The following is a 6,000-nucleotide window of genomic DNA, read 5'->3' as shown; positions in this document are numbered from 1 at the left end:
CTACACCTAAAGCCCTGTTTACTAAGACGCGCTAGCGTTTTTAGTGCGTGCCTAAAATTAGCACGTACTAAACACTAGAGACACCCATATATTCCTATGGGTGTCTTTAGCATTTAGTGCAAGCTAAAAGCATTAGTGTGACCTTAGCGCTGCTAAGTAAATAGGGCCCTTAATGTTTACACCACCATCACATCAAATGCTATTTTCACCATGTTTTCTCAGAAGATACAATTGCTTCAATTATTGCTCACACTATCCCTGTCTCCCTGAAATCTTCAACACACAACACAGTCTTGGCTAATCTCCATACATACCATGGGAAGTGCATGGAGTAGTGGCCATTACAATCTTTGATTTCTCAAGTGCTAAAATCTCTTCCAGGTTTTGCTCCTACAGTGAGTAAATACAAAATAAAAACAAAAATTTTATCCGGCCCTGATATTTATACTCTGTAGTCAGCAATGCTTTAAAAATGCTGGCCACATTGTTTAAAGTTATACCCAGAAATTCTATGCCGGGTGATACCCAGGTACTAGTGCTGAGTATCTGAGTATAGGGTGCCTGTCTCTATTTTGCTGTCCTAACTTCTCCAGATGGTTATCTGGGTACTAGCGCTGACTATGAGCAGTACCTAGATAACTTTCAGCTCTGCCTTGACTCCGCCTCCAGGCCATCCCAGCAATACCCAGATAATGCCAGGGAGATCAGTAAAGATTTTCAGTGGCATTATTTGGATGGTGCTGCTGAAAATCAAGGTATGGCCCCTGGTGAGCAGAACTATCTGGGTAGGGGCTGCTGCTGCCCAGCACGGTTCCCTCTAAGCTGAGCAAGTGTCCTCCAACTTCATTGCTACCAGTAGGGGGTGGTGCTTCAATATTATGCTTTCAATCTCTAGGGACAGGCAGGTTCCCTGGAGTTCCGCAGAACTTGCCTATCCCTCATTATTGAAAACTAGTAGAAAAGGCCCGTTTCAGGCAGAAGGAAACAGGCACTAGCAAGGTTCCCCCCCTCTCCCAGTTCCAGACCACTCCATCACTCCCTCCCCCCCACCCAGGTCCAGGCCGAGGTCCGTCCCTCCCAGTCCGAGTTCCAGATCCCACCTCCCTGCCTTCCTTCTTCCAATTTCTGGCCCCCCCTCGGAGTTCCCGACCTGAGGCCCCCCCTGTCACGACCGTCTGGAGCCCCCCTTCCTGCCGGCAAACCTCCCCATCCACCGTCGCGTACCTGTGCTGGTGGGGACCTCAACCCCCGCCGGACGGCTTGAATGAGGACCCGCGTTGAAATCAGTTTGTGCTAGTGCGTCTGACGTCTGACGCACGCACACAGATTCCACTGCATAATGCGTCGTGACGTCAGCGAGGCTTCGGAGACCCAAAGTTACAGACACAGGCAGCCAGGTTTTCGAACGTTGGAGGTGAGAATTATTATATAGGATGTGATGGTGAAAAGGCCCCCCTCCCCCAACTGGCAGGATTGTAGATGGAGGACTCCCACTCAGCTTAGAGGGAACAGTCTTGCCCAGGTAAGTGCCACTGTATATTGGGAGCAGCCAACAAAAAATAAAAATTCCAGATATTCAGTACCAGTATTCAGATAGTGGCTGGTCCTGAATTTCTGGACAGAGTGGTAACTGATGCAGCTATTTGAATATTGGCAATAATGAGCTCCCTATCTGGATACCTAACTGAAGGTAGGATGGCCTTTTTGCTGTTCTGACTTTGGAGTCCTTTTATTAAGCTGTGGTAAATGGTAGCGCACCCTTACCGAAACTTGAAAGGGCTTACCACGGGACGCATTGAGGTATACCGTGGTAATTTTCCACTCTGCACATTCGCACCGGGTGCTAAAAAATGTCTTTTATTTTTTTCATGGAGGGGGTATGTCTGGGGCTGGAAAGTGAGCATTTCTAGGCAAATCAGTTAGCGCATCAGCAGTGCCAGCGTTCTAACTGATTAGCTCATGATTAGCACATGAGCTCTTATTGCCTACAAAATAGGTGGTGGTAAGGGCTCATACGTTAATCTTTTTTAATAGCCATGCTCTAATGGCAACATTAACGCTTAATACAAATATAAATAGTAGGGATACTCGTTTGGGGTCTGACTGAAAGATACTGTTGAGTATTATGAGAATACAAGGAGGAAAAAGCCTCAAGAAGCTCCTGGCTATATTAGACAACGGGAGCAGGACTGCTTCATCATAGGCATAAAAAACCTCCTGCTGTATTTCAATAACTCCTTAATGACATAACCACAGAAATGTTGCTTTCTTCTTGATACTATTGCCTATTGCTATACTACTGCAATATTACGAAATACAAGGAAATATGCTTAGCTTGTACTTAGCTTGTATGGTGCTTCCTTTTCCAAAAAGCCAGACCATGACCCATGACGGCCAGCGTTTCGTCCGCCTGCTTCAGGGTCTGTTGGTCAAAGAAGACCCTCTGTGAAGAAACGGACAGAGTTTCCATGCTATTCTTTGACCGACAGACCCTGGAGTTAATTTATTTAGAAGATGAATAAAAGTCGCCTATCCAGGGCACCAATTAGCACTTTAGGTGTAAGAGCTGATTTGGTGGGATTTTGATAGTGGACAGTAAAAATGGACCTGTGTTTTCCAAACATATTCTGGTGCTTTCAAATAACTTTTGCTTTTACGCACCATATAAACTCCTCATATCCACTTTTAGGGAAGTACATCTTAAGGTAAGTCTGTTTCAGTGGCTGTTTACCTAGTTGGACCAAACCTCAAAGGGTGAATCAACCCTTTAATTTCATTTTTAAATAAATTCATAACCTTGTTTTGTATTTAATGTGGCCCTCAGATACTGGATTTTTGTATTTAGTCCTTTAGTTATCATTCAGAAATTTATCTGATATGGTAATTAATGCCTTTTGCATTAAGTTCCTAAAATACCATAATGGTATTTTATTATTATTCCAAACAAATACTCCTAAAGTGCTTTCTGAAACATCCTAAAAAAGATAGTGCATTTGTCTGGCCCTCTGACTAAGGCTATAGTGCTGTGAATCATTCCAACCTACGTATATAATGACATAGCATATGGTACAAGGTTAATAAACAATGGTACAACGTACAAACCTCTTTTTCTGAAATTAAAAAAGCCAAATACATTTTAGCTAAAATGGGTTTCTTGGTCCTGAATGCTCATGTATTCATCTTTGAATTCTTACATTGGACTAAGAAAAGGTGTCAAAATCTATTCCAAAGTTCTGCAGTACAAACATATCTTTCCTATCGTGTTCCTTCTGGCAGCACAAATCAGAGGCGCCTCTTTGAGAAATGAGTTAACGTTCATTGTCCATGCCACTTGCAGATGCCTTTCTCCATCTCTGTTGCCAATGCAGTTCAGGACCAGGGATGTCTCATGTTCAGAAGATGTGCCCCTCTGGCTGCAACACAAGACACGAGCGTCCAAGAAAGTTCTCATGTCCTGTGTTGTAGCCGGAGGTATCACACTGAGTCACAGGAAATTAGAAGTGTGGAGCGAACGTCTTAGGAGAAATCTTCGTTTTGAAATGCCAACTTCTTCAGTCTTGAAATGACAATTCACTTGTGCCTATGAAAAAGAAACACATAAAAAAGAGCAGTAGTGAAGTGCCTATAGTGCTTCTTGCTCACAATGAATGACTCATGAATTCATCCTTTCAGAGCAGGTCATTGGGGGGGGGGGGGGGGGTGCATGCAGAAAAAGGTTTTGCGCATACTCTTGCATTAGACACCAGCGTACAGCATATTAAAATCAACGGTAATGAGGCTATTAGGTATTCCGCCCTAATACAGAGAGAACTGTGCAGAAGACTTTAAGGTAAGAATAATGCAGGAGAGAACACCAGGTTTGAGAAGGTATAGGAGAGTTAGCTCATTCTTCTGAAGTAACATCTGTGAGGATTTAGTGCCTCTTTCTTCTCTGCTGCAGGTATAACAGTACCCTCAACTGTAAACTTGGCCTTTATGAACAGCAGAAAAAAAACAAAACAACAGAATGGGAGAGATGACAGTTCTGCACACAGGGCTTAAATATCGGCATCACAAAAATTTTATGCACGGAAATTTTTGTGATGTTGATATTTATGTGAAGAATAATATTACAGCACAAGCAAAAAAAAAAAGCCCATTTTGGAACAAATGAAACGGGACCTAGGAAGCCTGTCATCTAATCGTTTTCTCGTCTCTCTCCCCTGCCCTCCCCTCCATGTCGAACGATTCTCCCCTCCTCTCCCTGTCCAGCTATTCTCCTCTCCCCTCCCCTCCCTGTACAACGATTCTCCTCTGCCCTCCCATCCCATCTCATCCATGTCCTGCAATCCTCCCCTCCCCTCCATACCTGAGGTCGCAGCGGAGGCAGGCTCGGCTCGCGTTGCCTCCAGCCTTCCCTTGCTTTCCCTCTCAGTGTCCCGCCCTCCTCTGACGTCATTTCATCTTTCCGCGAGGGCGGGACACAGAGGGAAGAGAACGCTGGAGGCGAGCTGACGTAAACTCATTAGTATACGATTACGAACCCAGCTAGCCAGCCATCCAGGGACGCAGATTGACAAATTATTATATAGAGATGTGTACAGAGGTGTGCCAATAATTTCTTTCTCTGACATGTGCACAGTACTATCTGCCCTTTCTGTAGAATCTTGTGCACATGTGTCTAGTGATCTGTCCTTGATTAACCCACAAGTTCTACATGGGTCTAATTTGCATATAACCTGCTTATCACATTGGCAAGCAAAATTTGAAGGGTCCTTTAACAAAGGTGCACTGAAAAATGGCTTGCAGTAGTGTAGGCACGGGTTTTGGGTGTGCACTGATCCATTTTTTAGCGCGCCTGTAAAAAAGGCCTTTTTTGCCGAAAATGGACGTGCGGCAAAATCAAAATTGCCGCCATCCATTTTGGGTCTGAGATCTTACCACCAGCCATTTGACCTAGCGGTCAAGAATCCAGGCGGTAATGACCTACATGCATCAAATGCCACTTGGCACGTGCCCATTATGAGCGCCTGAAAATAAAAAATATTTTTCAGACGCGTGTATCAGACGCACGACAAACATGAAATTACTGCAAGAGCCACGTGGTAGTCAGGTGGTAACTCCATTTTGGCGCAAGTTGGGCATGCATAGACGCTTGCACAGCTTAGTAAAAGGGCCCCAGAGTGTTACGTTTGCATTAGAAACTGTGCACTCAGCCATCAACGCATGGCTCTAATGCAAGCTTTCTGCATCACCCCCTGAGTGTTGTCACAATCGTCTGCAATCCACAAAGGGCCCAGTTTGCTGCCAACCCAACAGAGTTATGATGAGAAGGGAACAATATTTAAAAAGTCATTTACCTATGGAAATGACTGTTTTAGAATGGACCACCCTGCGTTCAGGTGAAAGTGTGGACGATGTCTTAATTGGGAAAAAGTACCAGCAGAAAAAGACATGCAAGTCTTCATAGGTCCTTTTCCCCCTTAAATCAGTTTTCATAGCAAAAGTACGTGTGACTTTCACTTTCAAAATTCTGCAGAGACAGTAGGTGAAAGTACCTTTGGACTTTGTGGCAGAGGGGGCAGTTTGAAAATTACTCCCCAGATGATCTGAGATCTGGGACAAGAGGCCTCCAATGAGTGGTGTAGCCAGCCTAAGAATTTTGTGAAGCCACCAGCCTTTGAAAGCAGTCAGTGGCATGTTGCTATATCCATGTATACTTACAGTTATTTCAGCCTGCAGTTCAATCCCAGGCAAAGGACTCTCTGGAGGGGGTGAAAGGAAGCAGTGTATGAAAAGATTTTATAAGTGACAGAGCTTTACAGAGCATGGCTTTACAATTTATTGAATGCCATCGCTCTGGGAGCCAAAGGATGGAAAACCCACAATTATTTCTGCTTCTCTCCCTTCCAGAACTCTTTCCTTGCCTGCTGTTTTTCAATTCCTGTGTACATTTATCACTTTTATGTGGCTTGATTTTGGTTGGGTTCTCTTACTTCGCTAAGTGGACAGATATGAGAG

At 44.3% G+C, this 6,000-nt stretch overlaps 1 long non-coding RNA gene across 1 annotated transcript in view; it reads right to left on the bottom strand.

Annotated features, from left to right (window-relative positions):
* Positions 1 to 1,219: 1,219 nt before the first annotated feature.
* LOC115460179 overlaps positions 1,220 to 6,000 on the bottom strand; it is a 54,879-nt gene continuing 50,098 nt past the window's right edge. Inside the window, exon 3 of the long non-coding RNA XR_003940399.1 lies at positions 1,220 to 3,580. This is a non-coding gene — a long non-coding RNA (uncharacterized LOC115460179). The remainder of the gene's footprint in view (positions 3,581 to 6,000) is intronic.

This window comes from Microcaecilia unicolor, chromosome 1 (genome assembly GCF_901765095.1).
Source record: "Microcaecilia unicolor chromosome 1, aMicUni1.1, whole genome shotgun sequence".
In the NCBI taxonomy this organism is placed as follows: Eukaryota; Metazoa; Chordata; class Amphibia; order Gymnophiona; family Siphonopidae; genus Microcaecilia; species Microcaecilia unicolor.
The sequence above is the reverse complement of the archived record's forward strand: the minus strand, read 5'-3'. Positions and strand labels throughout refer to the sequence as shown.